The sequence below is a fragment of the Phasianus colchicus genome, unplaced genomic scaffold, assembly GCF_987193195.1.
Source record: "Phasianus colchicus unplaced genomic scaffold, bPhaCol1.hap1.1 HAP1_SCAFFOLD_43, whole genome shotgun sequence".
NCBI lineage: Eukaryota > Metazoa > Chordata > Aves > Galliformes > Phasianidae > Phasianus > Phasianus colchicus.
Window position 1 is genome coordinate 1269424 of NW_028325223.1, and position 14453 is coordinate 1283876.

Consider the following 14453-nt stretch of genomic DNA (forward strand, 5'->3'; position numbering starts at 1 on the left):
CAAGGAGTACAAAAGTTAAAGACAGAGATTTCAGTGTGGAAAATTTTCAGTTAACCCCAGTTATGTGAGCCACATTTCTTGACGTTGAGTTTTGTCTTGAGGGCTTCTGCACTTTTTCTCTCCAGGAAGCAGTCTTGTCCCCATAGGGACAGGGAAATGTGGTCGTGTAGGGAAAGGTTTTCTTTCCAAAATGTATCACATGAAGTAAATTCTAATAGAGAAGTGCTTGTCAGCATCTGTGGACTCAAAGCCAGAAATATGTGGGTTACAAATGGAAGTTGCAGTGATAGTTTTTTCTGCACTCCATCCTCTCACTCAGTGTGTCCATGGAGGGTTTGCTGAATTGAGAAATTCGGAGCACTTCTGCTGTACTCAGTATGAATGCCTATGAGACCTGAGAGGCAAAAGGATTCATGTCTGCTTAGTGTGGAGAAAGGGCAGCTGGTTGGGCTTGTTTCTAATTGTTCTGAGCTTGTCAGTTTTGAAGAGGGAGATGGATTACACTCCCAGAACACTGTGAAAAGAAGGCAGACCCAGCTGAGAGCAGAGGAATCCACTGCCCATCACGGAATATTGCAAAGGAAACCTAACATTCATTCCCTGCTGCAGCAGGGAAGACCTCATCTGGAACAGCTCTTATTCTATGATAAAGAAACATAGAGTGTATGCAGCCTGATCTGCACTGGGATGTGCCAGATTTGGTGATCCCTCTTGGAAAAGTGTTTGCATTACCTATGGTGAGAGACTTACTCTGTCAATGGCTGAAAGCAATGCTCCTGCAGTGAGGTCGCAGCCTGCTCACACCCCACACATCCTGTAATCCCTCTCTCCTTTCTCTTCTATCTTCATGTCACCTCAGAACGTGCTGCTAGTACTGATGCAGAGTACACGGGAGCTGCTCTTAGTCAGAGCTGTGTCTCTGCAGCACTGCCCACTTGTAGGAGCTCCCTGTGTCCCAGGAGCCCAGACCAGCTCAGCAGCAGAGGATGTGATTTCTATCCTCCCGATGATCTCTCCTGAGATGTCCCTGGGTCTCTGTGGCCAACAGCTCCTAAAAGACAGCAGTGTCATGATTGTACTCTGAAATCTGCTGCATTAACCACCAAATGCCCACTGGACAAGGACCAATTCCAGACATACGGTTAGCCCTTCAGTGAGTGTTGCTGTATCAAAAAGTGCACACAGGCAAGGACAGGGAGGGGTGGACTTGCCCTGGGCAGGGCAGTGATCCAGCTGAGGTAGTGCTGGCATCTCATCCCTAGATGGAAACTCTATGGTGGAAATGGGTTTGGGATTTCTCTGGTTCAGTTCAGATATGCACAAAGAGTTGCCTGCATGTGAGCTCCTGCTCTGAGTCCTTGGTCCTCCAGTGGAGAGTCAGTTGCTCACACACAGACCCTGGGTGATGACCAAGGTGCCTGCGATGCTCCTGGATGTGTGCTAGTGCTTGTGAAGTGTGTGGGAAATCCCTGAGACAGACACCTCCTTCCTGAGCATCAGCTGAGGGCCAGAGAGGGGTTAGAGCTATTCTTGGCCATCCTAAATGACAACAGACCACTGCGTTTAGGGCACTGGAGTATGTCTTTTTTACTCATCTCCGTGGAGCAGGCAGAGTTATTCAGCTGACTAAATGGATGAGCTCACAAAAGAAGAGGCAGATCTTCCTCTGTTCTCCATCTGTTGCCTATTCTGGAGCTCAAGGCACTACAGAGCTGACGCACATCTTTGTTCTTCGTCTGAAGAAGCCTCAGTTTTCTATGTGCTCTCATGTGAATGACATCAGAAGCAGCCTAGTGTCATGCCAGTTCCCTGGGCTGTCCAGCACACTCACATGCAGCTGCAAATGCAGCACAGGGCCTTCAGGAAAGACATGTCCAGGAGTATCCATGCTGCTTGGATAACTTAGCTACCCATAATGGGTCCAATGATTATGTGCCACCTTCATAGATACCATGGATGCACTGAATCCAATAATGCCTCCTGAATAGGATGTTTTCTTATGTGATTTTACACTGATGAGAACACCAGTATGTGCTGGGCTACATAGCTTTGTACACTTGCAGGCCTGAGCTCTTGTTTGGATCACAGGAACACAACTGGACTGTAGCATGAGTCTTCATGATAGATGGGAGAGGAGACAAAAAAGAGCAACTGCCCTCTGTGGGTGTGCCCTGAGCTCTTCCTTGGGATGGCAGAGCAGCCAGGTGAGAGTGAATGGCAATGGCAAATAGAGGAGACCAACAGTGTCTGTTCCTGGCTTCCTGATCATGAGGAGGAAGTGGAAGGTGCCCAATGCAGACAGATAGGAGCCTGATGTTTCAGGCCCTTGTCCCCTTTGGGGGCCTTTTCCACTGCAGTATCTGCTGCAGGGACAGCACAGCAGGGCATACAAGATCCAGGATATCCCTGGAGAGCACAGCTGACAGTTTGTTCACCAAGCCTTAGAGAAACCAAAGAGGAGAGGTGCTCTGCTGCATCTCATACTCACTGGCAAGGAAGGGCTGGTGGAGAATTTGAAGGTCCAAGTGAACCTGGTCTGCAGTGGCCATGGGATGGTGGAGCTGTGGAGTCTGAAGGGAGGGCAAAAGTCAAGTTCACACCTTGGGTTTCAGGAGAGCACACCTTGGCTTCTTCAAGTGTCTGTGGTGCCCAGTACAGAAAGAATGCAGATATAGGAATTGGAAACAAGAAGTGGTCAGCTGGGAGCAATGCAGAGTGTTTGTCCTAGTGTACCTGCTGAGATTAGTTTAGAAAGTCTAAAGCTCACACAGAGTTGAACCTGCCCAGGCATATCAAAGACAGAAGGGCTTTTAGAAATATATACACAACAAAAGGAAATCTAGGGTGAATGTGAGCTCACAGTGAAATGGGGCATGCTACCTGGCATGAAGGGCGTGAAGCCTCCTGTGCTGCATGTGACCTTCTAAAACAAGGTCTGAGAACGTGAGAAGATCTCAGTACCACAGTGTGACTCAATTAGTGGAAACACTGAGAGCTGCCATGGACAATTCTCAGCAGGGAAATTCTGGGGAGTGCCAGGCTCTGTTCAAAGCAGAGATGGATTTTCTCTTATTTTTGAAGCTGTAAGTCTGAAAGATGTTCCTGTCAATAAAACTGAAGCAATTGAACTAAATTGAATTGAATTGAATTGAATTGGATGGATTGAAGACCAAGATGGAAATCAGTGAAAATGAGTTAACACACCTCTCAAGTTCTGAAATACTCATGAGATCTGTTTTTTTTTCTAAGTTGAAAATTCAAGAGTTCTAGGGGATTTTGTGTCCTTTCTATTTTATTCAAAAAAGAACAACATTTTGCAGAACTGTGTTAGCAGGAAACACATGCCTTCAGATACGGGGACACAGACTGTGTTTCATTGTTCATCATGAAGGAATTCTGTTTGTTGGAAAAAAGAGAAATCTTTCATTGCCCATGTGCAGCTGGTTCTCTGAGGAATTGGTGCCAGTGCCAATGCCCTGTGACCAATGCCCAGCGTCCACCGCTGCTCTACCCTGCTGTGTATTTGATGTCCCTCATCCTCCAGCTGTCTCCAGCTCTCCTAAATCAATGACCATGATTCAGGACAAGTTTTCAGCAGGCCATCTGGACACATGCTCTTCCCACTGCTTTACAATCTTTTCCTTCCCTTGCTCTTTGTTCACTCAGATACCTCCCAACTATCTGGCTGATCTGTGAACTTCAGGGAGATTATTGGAACTTGCAACATTTCTGCAAAGTCTGATGGACTCCTTGATCAACTACTTAACTGTGATTCTATCTATGCCTTCCTATCTCTGCCTAACATATTTCTTGCACAAATATTCCCAAGACAAACCTCATTAGGTGCGGCTTGGACAAGGCATGCAGTTGATTACATTGCTCTACAGTTCGTTCAATTGCATCATGTTTACAATTGTTGGGAAAAAAAAAAAAAAAGAGAGAGAAATCTTTCATTACCCATGTGCAGCTGGTTCTCTGAGGAAAGCCAGTGGGAGATGGTGCAAACAAGGTTTAGCACTGAGCGGGTGACTGCAGAGGAGAAAAGTGATGTGAGGAAAACTGATGCAAGTCCCATGGGGCCAATGGGAGTAGAAATGGGGTGGGGTAGCTGCAGAGGACATTTGTCCACACAGTGACGAGGCAAAGGTCGTTAGGGGACATCCTGGATCAATATCATTTACAAAGTGCTGCTTCATCTTCTTGTTTAAACCCAACTATAAATAAATAAATAAATAGTCTTCATAAATACCCATCATTCTCTTCAAATTTTAACTCTCTCCCGACACCTGTCCAGTTTGCTGCACAAGTTCTGAACACCTGAAGAAGATGACAGGAAGGCACAAGGCACAGGAAGGCTCTTCAGGTTGTAATGGGTCCCAGGGAGCATTTGCTGCTGAGTCCATCAACCTCCAGTGCACAGAGAAGATTGCATGAAGTGCTCAAGAAGACAAAGTCTGAAGGAACAGTGAAGTTTCCTGGAGTATTAATGGGCCCCACTGAGGACCATTCACAAGCCAGCTTCCCCAGGGACTTGTTAGAGCAGATAATTGGAAGCCATGATTGCAGGCAGACCAAGGCACTGGGATGGTGGCTGTGATGCTGAGCAAAGCCTCCTTTGTCTTGTGAAGCAGAAAGGCCAAGGCCTGATCCCCAGAGCCTTGGCAGGGAGATCGTGTCCCTCCTGCTGGCTCAGGGCCCTTCCTGGGGCAGTGGGATGGAGGTTTGTCTGATGTCACATGGAAGACTGTGGGACAGCAGCTGCCACTCTGCATGGGGTGCAGGGATACCGTGAGGCCCAAATCCCATATGAGCAGTGTGTCTCATGCCAGGATGTGGGATGTGAGAATGGCCCAGTCTGAACAAGCATTCAATCCCAATGAAACTTTGAACTTCAGATCACTCAGTTCTAGTGCCCTCCTTTAGATAGTATCCCATAGTTGTATGTCCTTTATGTTCTTTATGTTCTGACCCATTCTCCAGCGGCTTATCCATCAAATTATGTTTCTGTGTAGCCCTGTGCAGAACATTTTGCCCAGAAGGATACTGTGAGAAATAGTCAAACTATTCTCTCTATACTCTATTGAAATCTTAAAGGATAACCTCAACTGGCTTCTCTTGGTCAACTCAGTGGGTGATGCTGTCATAAAGGGACATTAAGTTAAACAGGACCTTCCCCTCATGAGCTTGTGTTGGGTGTGACCAACGAGAGAATTATCCTTCAGGTGTTTTTAAGTAACTCTTAGCACCATTTTCTCCATAAATTTACCAGGCACTGAAGTGAGAATGACAGTTCTGTAATTACTGATGTCCTCTTACTTCCTCATGTTTAAAATAAGGACAATGTTTGCCATCTTTCTCTGTATGGGATCTGACATTACCCTAAACTACTTCTGATGCCATCCACATGAGAGCTCAGAGCAAACTAATAAGGAGTCATGAGTGAAATAATGTAGATGTTTCATAGCTTTGTAATGCCTTCAACTCCAGACTATGCCACAGATGGAGCAGAGAGGAAGGTCTGTCTGTTCTTTTGTGAGCATCCATTTGGTCAGCAAAACAACACAACATGCTCCATGGGGACAGGTGCAAAAGGCACAGTGGGTGCCCCAAGCACAGGGCTGTGGTGGCATTTAGGATGGCCAAGAATACCTCCCTTCTGGCCCTCAGCTGATGCTCAGGAAGGAGCTGTCTGTCTCACAGATTTTCCACCACAGTTTACAAGCACGAGCACACAGCTAGGATCACTTCAGGCACCTTGGTCATCCCTGAGTGTCTATGTGTGAGCAGTGCAGTCCCTGTTAAATAAAGAGCAAGGATTCAGATGAGGGGCTCACACACAGACACCTCACTGTGTACATCTGAACTCAGCTAAGAGGACTCCCTGCTCTCACGGTTCTGTGAGGAACTGATCCCATTTCAGCCTCAGGTTTTCCATCAGCGGATGAGATGAATAACTCTAGGGTTAGGATGAGAGGGTCTGATATTAACAGGACATATGGAAATGGCTTTAAAATAAAAAGGGGTGACTAAGGTTTGATATTGGAAAGGCATTTTTTACACACAGGCACTGGAAAATGTTGCCAAGAGTAGTTGTGGAGGCCCATACCTGCAGGCATTCAAGGTCAGGTTGGTTGGGATCCTGGGCAGCCTGTTCTGGTAGATGGCAACCCTTTCCATGGCTGGGGGGCTAGAACTAGGTGATTTTTCAAGTCTCCTCCACACTATGCTGTTCTATGATTCTGTAATGTTATGACTTAGAGCTTTTTAGCGGCTGTTTCCAGATTTGGCATTTGCTTCTCTCATGGTCAAACATCTTTTTCTAGGAACAACCATGCTTGTGGAATCCAGTGGACATGTGGTAATTAACTGAGCTGACTGTGTAGGACGTTCTGCAGTGATGACCCTGCTGTCCCTGAGGAGATGTCATCTCTGGAGACCAATGGAGGTCTCCATGGAGAGAAGGAAATCCCATCCTATGCTGCTGAGCTGGGCCAGGCTCCTGGGACACAGGGATCTCATACAAGTGGGCAGCACTGCAGAGGAACAACTCCTCTGCACAGCACAGCCAAGCAAGGTTAGGGGCATGATCTGCAGGTAACAGAGAGAGGAGAGAAGAAAGAGAGCTTACACGCTGTGTGGCACATTAGCAGACTGTGTGCTCATGGAAGAAGCATTTCTCACAGCCCTTGACAAGGTAAGTCTCTGGCTGCAGCAAATGAAGAGGCTTTTCCTGCAGGGATCACTAAATTTGGGACATCCCAGTGCAGCTCAGGCTGCATAAACTGTTTCTTTATTATGGATAAAGAACTGCTCCAGCTGAGGGTTTCCATGCTGCAGGATCAGAGCACAGCCCAGGGGCTGCAGCCGGGTGCCCAGGGCTGTCCTGCAGAGCAGGTCCCTGCTGTGCCTCAGGGGCTGTGTGCCAGGGCAGGGACTCTGCTGCCTGCCAGGCTCAGCACTGAGCACTCAGCACTCAGCATTCAACCTGCCAAGGGAGCTGCCCAGGGTGCTGCGGGGTGATGTGTGGGGGAAGGAGCCCCCCAGAAGGGCAGGGCAGGGCAGGGGCCTTCTGCTGCCACAGCTGCTGCCTGGGGCAACGGGATCACGGCTTCTTTGCATCCCAGAGAGTTTCCAAGGGCACTTTGCAAGAGCAGAGACAAGACAGGGATTTTCCCATACCTGTCCTTAGGGAAAGATAATGAGTTGGACACAGAATTCTGAAAGGAGTTGTGAAATATGAACACATCTCTGAGAATCCTAAACTATCTGTTTCTCAGTCTGCAGTTATATGAATAACCTCCCCATGTGCTTTCAGCCTCTTTTCTCCCAAAGGACAGCACCAGCTGAAATTATCGTAATTCTCTGCAGACATGTATAAAGCACTTATCCTGAAAACAGGCAGCTTTCTCTAACAGAAAGTGAAGTGCATAGAGTTTGGGATGGGCACTCTGAGTGCAGAAGGGGTAAAGACATGAGACATGGAAATCACTTGTAAGAGTAAAATATCCTGGCAGCTGAGATATGATTAGGGAATGAGAGGAAAGTAAGAGCTCTTTCAGCTTCTACTTCTTAAGGTGCAGTAAAGCTCATTAAAATAAACTCACGCTATGGAGATAAATGAACATTTTCCATACACATAGAAAAACTTCTATATAATGGTGGGAAGAGTTTCTGTGTGAATGGTCTTGACTTGTCATTATTTTCTGCACTGTGAACAGGACTCCAGGCCCAGGAACTGCAGATGCCCAACAGCAGCTCCATCAATGAGTTCCTCCTGCTGGCGTTGGCAGACACGCGGCAGCTGCAGATCCTGCACTTCTGGCTCTTGCTGGGCATCTACCTGGCTGCCCTCCTGGGCAACGGCCGCATCAGCACAGCCGTAGCCTGCCACCACCGCCTGCACACCCCCATGGACTTCTTCCTCCTCAACCTCGCCCTCCTCGACCTGGGCTGCATCTCCACCACTCTCCCCAAAGCCATGGCCAGTGCCCTCTGGGACATCAGGCACATTTCCTATGCTGGATGCGCTGCTCAGGTCTTTTTTTCTTTCTCTTCTTCATCTCAGCAGAATATTGCATTCTCACCATCATGTCCTATGACCGCTACGTTGCCATCTGCAAGCCCCTGCACTACGGGACCTTGATGGACAGCAGAGCTTGTGCCAGCATGGCAGCAGCTGCCTGGGGCACTGGGGTCCTTAATTCCCTGCTGCACACTGCCAATACATTTTCACTGCCTCTTTGCCAAGGCAGTGCAGTGGATCAGTTCTTCTGTGAAATCCCCCAGTTTCTCAAGCTCTCCTGCTCACAGTCCTACCTCAAAGAAATTTGTCTTCTTGTGATCAGTGCCTCTTTAGCATCTGGGTGCTTTGTATTCATTGTTTTGTCCTATGTGCAGATCTTCAGGGCCGTGCTGAGGATGCCCTCTGAGCAGGGACGGCACAAAGCCTTCTCCAAGTGCCTCCCTCACCTGGCCATGGTCTCCCTGTTTCTCAGCACTGCTTTTTTTGCCCATCTGAGGCCTGCCTCCCTCTCCTCCCCATCCCTGGACCTGGTAGTGTCATTTCTGTACTCGGTGGTGCCTCCAGCAGTGAACCCCCTCGTCTACAGCATGAAGAACCAGGAGCTCAGGGATGCAGTGAGGAAAATGATGTCATGGTCACATTTCAGTGGGGATAAATTTATCCTCTGTCATAACAAATGATTCCCAGTCTGTCCCCTAACACACCTATGTTATTTTTTTTTAATGTTTAAAATACTTAATTATATTAATAGATACATTTTTCTTTGCTGTTCATATATATGCGTAATTATCATTAGTGTTTATTGTGTTCCTAAACATGTGTTTGGATTCCAATCACTTCTCTGAGGCATCACCCTGCTCTCTTTCTCCTGGAGCCCACAGGAACTCGGGGTCAGTGCTGACTCTCTCACAGCCTCTGTGTTCCATCTCTGTATCTGCAGGCAAATGAGAGGCCAGCAGGTTTGGTGGTCATGATATGGGCTGGATTAACAAAAGGATCAATGTATTAGTATAAGGATCAATATATTACATTAGCAGAACGAATCAGTGTGTACTCATCTTAAATGTTACCAGTTTAGCTTTGCTTCGTGTGTGAACAGCCCTGTTTTTATCACTTCTGTTTCACAGAAGCACTGCAATCACATTTGTTTGCCTCCGCCAGGTGCAAGGACTTGTTCTTGAGTTTGGTATGAACTGTTGGCAGTTATAGTGCACCAAGACAGAAAGCTGCTGATTGTGCAAAACAAGCAATGGAAATTTGCCAAACTGGGGGAAAGGAGCTAAAAGGTGAGCCAGGGCGCACCATGATGAAGAGGAAGATGAAACAAAGGGGAGGAAGTAGGTGCTGTGAGAAGGAGGACGTGCGGTGTCAGGGGCTGTGCTGGGAGCCCATCTCTGTACCACTGCACGCATGCTGCCCCACACAGTGCCTGCACTGAGCTGCCAGGGGCTGCCTGTGGGGTGGTGGGGCCGGGCTGTCCTGCAGAGGGGAAGGCACACGGAGCCTCCTGCTGCAGGGCTGGGACCCCAAAATCAGCCTGGAACTCAGCGCCCAGCTGTGCTGTGCTCACCTTGCCTGGCTCCCAGGTGCCTCCTATGCTGCTCTGTCACTGCCCCTCCCCTACAGGATGGGAGAGAAAACACAATTCAACAATTCCTGGTTTGAGGGAAAAGGTGCTTTATTCTTTCCTTGCTTAAAACCCATGAGAACAAATTGTGTGTATTAATGGCTACATATCAAATGCAATGTTTTCTGCACACTTTGGAACAGCTATTGCATTTAGCGTCCTTTCCACCTTAATATATTATTTGAAACCATACGTAACCCACAACACATGACTAATTGTTTATATAATTTAAATGATTTCCAACACAGAAATCTGCTCACAGTCAGTTAGGATTTCACATCCCTCTTGTTCCTTTACCTACTTACTCTAATTAAAATGATATGCCACTTTTGTATTTCTCTGTCCTCTCACATCCTGAGCTTTCTTTTTCTTTTCTTTTCTTTTCTTTTCTTTTCTTTTCTTTTCTTTTCTTTTCTTTTCTTTTCTTTTCTTTTCTTTTCTTTTCTTTTCTTTTCTTTTCTTTTCTTTTCTTTTCTTTTCTCTTTCTTTCCTTCCTTCCTTCCTTCCTTCCTTCCTTCCTTCCTTCCTTCCTTCCTTCCTTCCTTCCTTCCTTCCTTCCTTCCTTCCTTCCTTCCTTCCTTCCTTCCTTCCTTCCTTCCTTCCTTCCTTCCTTCCTTCCTTCCTTCCTTCCTTCCTTCCTTCCTTCCTTCCTTTCTTTCTTTCTTTCTTTCTTTCTTTCTTTCTTTCTTTCTTTCTTTCTTTCTTTCTTTCTTTCTTTCTTTCTTTCTTTCTTTCTTTCTTTTTTTTCCCCTAATATTTACCAATAATTCCCTAAAGTAACCCCGTGTACCCCTTAGTTATTTCTGTTCTTGCTGTCAGACCCAGTCTGTTGTGTCAGTGCAGTTCAGGTAATGATTCACTTCTGAATGCTTTGGTCATTTGCAGAACTCTGGACCATTCCAATAACAGCTCTCTGGATCCCAAAGTAAAGGTTGCTATGTTACAGAAACACACGCATCTATCAGGTGCCACTTGTAAGCAAAGAATCAATCTTACGAACAATTTCTTTGTGTGTGCTGTAAAAAGATGTGTTTTACTATAACACGACCACTGTCCTGAGATTCACAATGCTTTGTTTAGCTCAATATTTTAAGGATATAAATGAGAAATGAGTGCTTTCCCAAAGCTTCATTAAATGCTGTGGTTCTTTACGGTCAGAATGATAATGTGGATGCTTTGACAGTACATCAGTTACACAGACAGGTACAAAAATCTAGCTGGACTGTTGAAAGTCCTTTGGCATGATCCCACATCACATCCTTATCTCTGTGGAGAGATATGTGAGATGGATTTGAAGGGTTGCTTCCCGCTCTGCCCCGAGGAGCCGCGCTGGGCCGAGATTGGAGAGCAGTGGGGAAGTGACCCGAGTCCAGGGCCTGGGACTCAGGGCCGCAGCCTCCCCCCGCCGTGCAGAAGGGTTCTTCTCCCGGGGTCCCATTTTGGGACTGGCAGAGCGGTGATCTCTTCAGTTTGACGGGAAGGCGGTGGGACCAGATGCACTTGAGGAAGGCTGACAAGGGCTGAACTGGGGAATGGAACTGATGTGAGGAAATCAAACTCTATAACCACTGAGTAGTTCTAAAGCAGGTGTGTTTAATCAGGGCTGCATGCACACCAGATGCAGAGGGGATATTGCCACCTAGCCTGCATACTGGAGGGCAAGAAATGCACATACTTAAAGAGCAGGCTGCTTACATATGCATTAGATGTCCACAAATAGGCTGGTTTATTACACTGAGTCCCAAAAATGATTGATACCCCCCCTCAACCCTGAGTCTCAGTTATTTTACACATACCGTCTTTGTGATGAAAGTCATTGTGTTACTTTCTTAAGCTTGGGTTAGGATGGAGGACGCTTGGCTGCTTCTGGTTGGTCATCTCATCGACCACAACTCCATTCACCAATCTGCTACTTCTTCATTAATTTGTGGTTTTACTGTCTGAGCCTGCAACCTTGCATTCCAGAGATAGGATAGCTAGCATCGTTATTGGGAAAAATGAGAGAATGACTGTCAGTGCTAATTGCCTGTAGAAAATGATGCTGTAGAAAAGCATGTTATTGGCAGTGAAAACTTGGCTAAGCAAAGTCAAATCTGCAGCTGCCAATTCAACACTATGAAGGCAAAAAACTTTTGACTTAAATTATTTTCTACAATTAATTAAACCTGGGGTAAAGGGTGAGTAACGGCAGGAGAAAAGTGTGAGTAAACTCAGAGTAAAGTGATAGTAAAACCCATAGTACAGATTAAACCTGGAGGGAAGTGTGGGTAAACCCTGGAGTAAGGCATGAGTACACCCAGTGTAGAGTAGGAGTAAATGTGTAGTGAAGTGTGTGTAAACAAGGAGTGAAGTGTGGGTGGAACCGGAGTAAAATGTGGGAAGACATGGAGTTAACTGAGACAAAAACCAGACTAAAGTATGTGTAAACCCAGAGAAAAGTGTGAGTAAATGTTGTCTAAAATGTGAGTAAACCCTGAGTAAAACGAGTGTGAGTAAAACTTTGGTACAGGGTGAGAAAAAGCAGGAGTAAAGTGTGAGTAAACCTAGAGTAAATTTTGAGTAAGCTTGAAGAATGAGTAAACCTGGAGTAAAATGTGAGTAAAAGCCAGATAAAAAGCCAGTGTGAGTAATACCAGTGCAAGTGTCAGTAAAAACAAAGTGTGAATAAACCTGGAATAAAATGTGAGCAAACCTGGAGAAAAGTGTGAGTAAACCCAGAGAAAGAGTAAACCCAGAGTAAAGTGTGAGTAGAACCCATAATAAGTTGGAACTACAATCCTGAGTAAAGTGTGGGAAGACACAAAGTAAAATGTAAGTCCAGCAAGAGTAAAGTGTGAGTAAACCTGAAGTGTGAATGCACCAGGAGTAGAGTGAGTGAACCTTGAGTAAGGTTTGAGTAGGACTGATTTCAATTGAGAGTGAACCTGGAGTCAAGTACCCTGATCCCAGGGTAAAGTGTGAGTAAAAGCCACAGAAAAGACAGGGTAAAGCAAGAGTATGTGGTAACCTGGGGAAAATTGTGAGTAAACCTGGAGTAAAGTGTAAGTAAACTTGGAGTAAACTGTATGTAAACCCAAAGTAAAATGTGAGTAGACCTGGAGTAGAGAGAGAGTAAACCCTGAGTAAGGTCTGAATAAACCCAAAGTAAAGTGTGATTAAACCCAGAGTTACTTGTGAGTGAACCTGGAGTCAAGTGTAAGTGAAACCTGAAGAAAAGACATAGTAAACCACGAGTTAAGCGAGAGAAAAACTTGAGTAAAGTGTGAGTAAAATCCAGAGTAAAGTGTAAGTAAAACCAGAAGTAAGGGGTGAGCAAAACCAACAGGAAGGTGTCAGTACAACCTGAGTAGAGTAAGAGTAAACCCGGAGTAAAGGGAAGGTAAACCTAAGATAAAGTGTCCATTAACCTGGTTCAAAGTGTGAGTAAAACCAGGAGAAAAAGTAAAGGTAAAGATGGAGAAATGTGTGAGACAACCCAAAGTAAAGTATAAGTAAACCCAGAGTAAGGTGATAGTAAATGTGGGGTAAACTGTGTGAAGACACAGAGTAAATTGTGAGTTCACCTGATGTAGAGAATGAATAAGCTCTGAGTAAGGTTTGCGTAAACCTGATGAAAAGTGTGAGTAAGCCATTGTAAAGTGTTAGTGAAACAGGAGTGGTGTGAGTAAAAACCAGAGAAAAGAGTGAACCATGAGTAAAGTGAGAGTAAACCTTGAGCACAGTTGCAGTAAACCAGTAGTAAGAGGGGAGTCCACATGGAGTAGAGTAAGAGTAAACCCGGAGTAAAGTGAGAGTTAAACCAGGTGTTAAGTGTAAAGCCGGTGTAAAACGTGAGTAAAACCAGGAGAAAACTAAGGTTAAACCCGGAGTAATGTTTGAGATTACCTGTAGTAAAGTATGAGTAAAACCCAGAGTAGACACAAAGTAGAGAGTGAGTAAACCCTGAGTAAGGTCTGAAATTAGCAGAAGAAAAGTGTGAGTAATCCTGGAGTAGATTGTGAGCACAACTGGAATAGAGAGTGAGTAAAACCTGAGTAAGATCTGAATAAACCCGAAATAAAGTGTGAGTAAATTTGGAGTGAACAGTGAGTGATCCCAGGTTAAAGTGTGAGTGATCCCAGTGTAAGCTGGGAGAAAAGTAAGAGTAAAGCCAGAGTAATGTGTGAGTAAGACTTGAATAAAAAGTGAGTAAAAACCAGAGGAAGTTGCAAGTAAAACCCTGAATAAAGTCTGGGCACATCTAGTAAGTGAGTAAGAGTAAACCTGGAGTGAATTGTAAGTAAAACACGAAGGTGAGAGTACACCTGGAGTATGGTGTGAGTAAAACCTGGAGAAAAGTAAGAATAAACAAGGAGTGAGAAAAAAAGGACTAAAAAAGAAGTAAAAAAGGAGTGAAAGTGTGAGAAAACTTGAATTAAAGTCTGAGTATACCTGGAGTGCCAGGAGAGGCTATACCTGTGTCAGATCCTTGGTACATAACAGAAAGAATTACACTGGTAGTTGTGCAATTTCTCCCTTGTCAATAGGGGGTGTGCACCCATCACTGCATTAATGAATAAAATCCCTTCCCAAACATCTTTGCCTGATGAGAACTTTTTATCCTGAGCGTGTTTCTCACATTCTCAATTCACATCGAGTTTTCTCTTAATTTGCTGTGTTTGCCTCACTCATTACTCCCAGTTTTATACAGTTACATCTAGGCTTTTTTTAGACTTTACTCCAAGATTTACTCACGTTTTACTCTAGGTTTTCCCTCAATTTAATCCAGGTTCTACACACACGCTACACCGAATTTTATTCACA

General features: G+C 45.4%; 1 pseudogene; it reads left to right on the top strand.

Moving 5' to 3' along the window:
- The first annotated feature begins 7741 nt into the window (after positions 1-7741).
- Positions 7742-8703, top strand: LOC149912129 (olfactory receptor 14J1-like; annotated as a pseudogene).
- The last annotated feature ends 5750 nt before the right edge of the window (positions 8704-14453 follow it).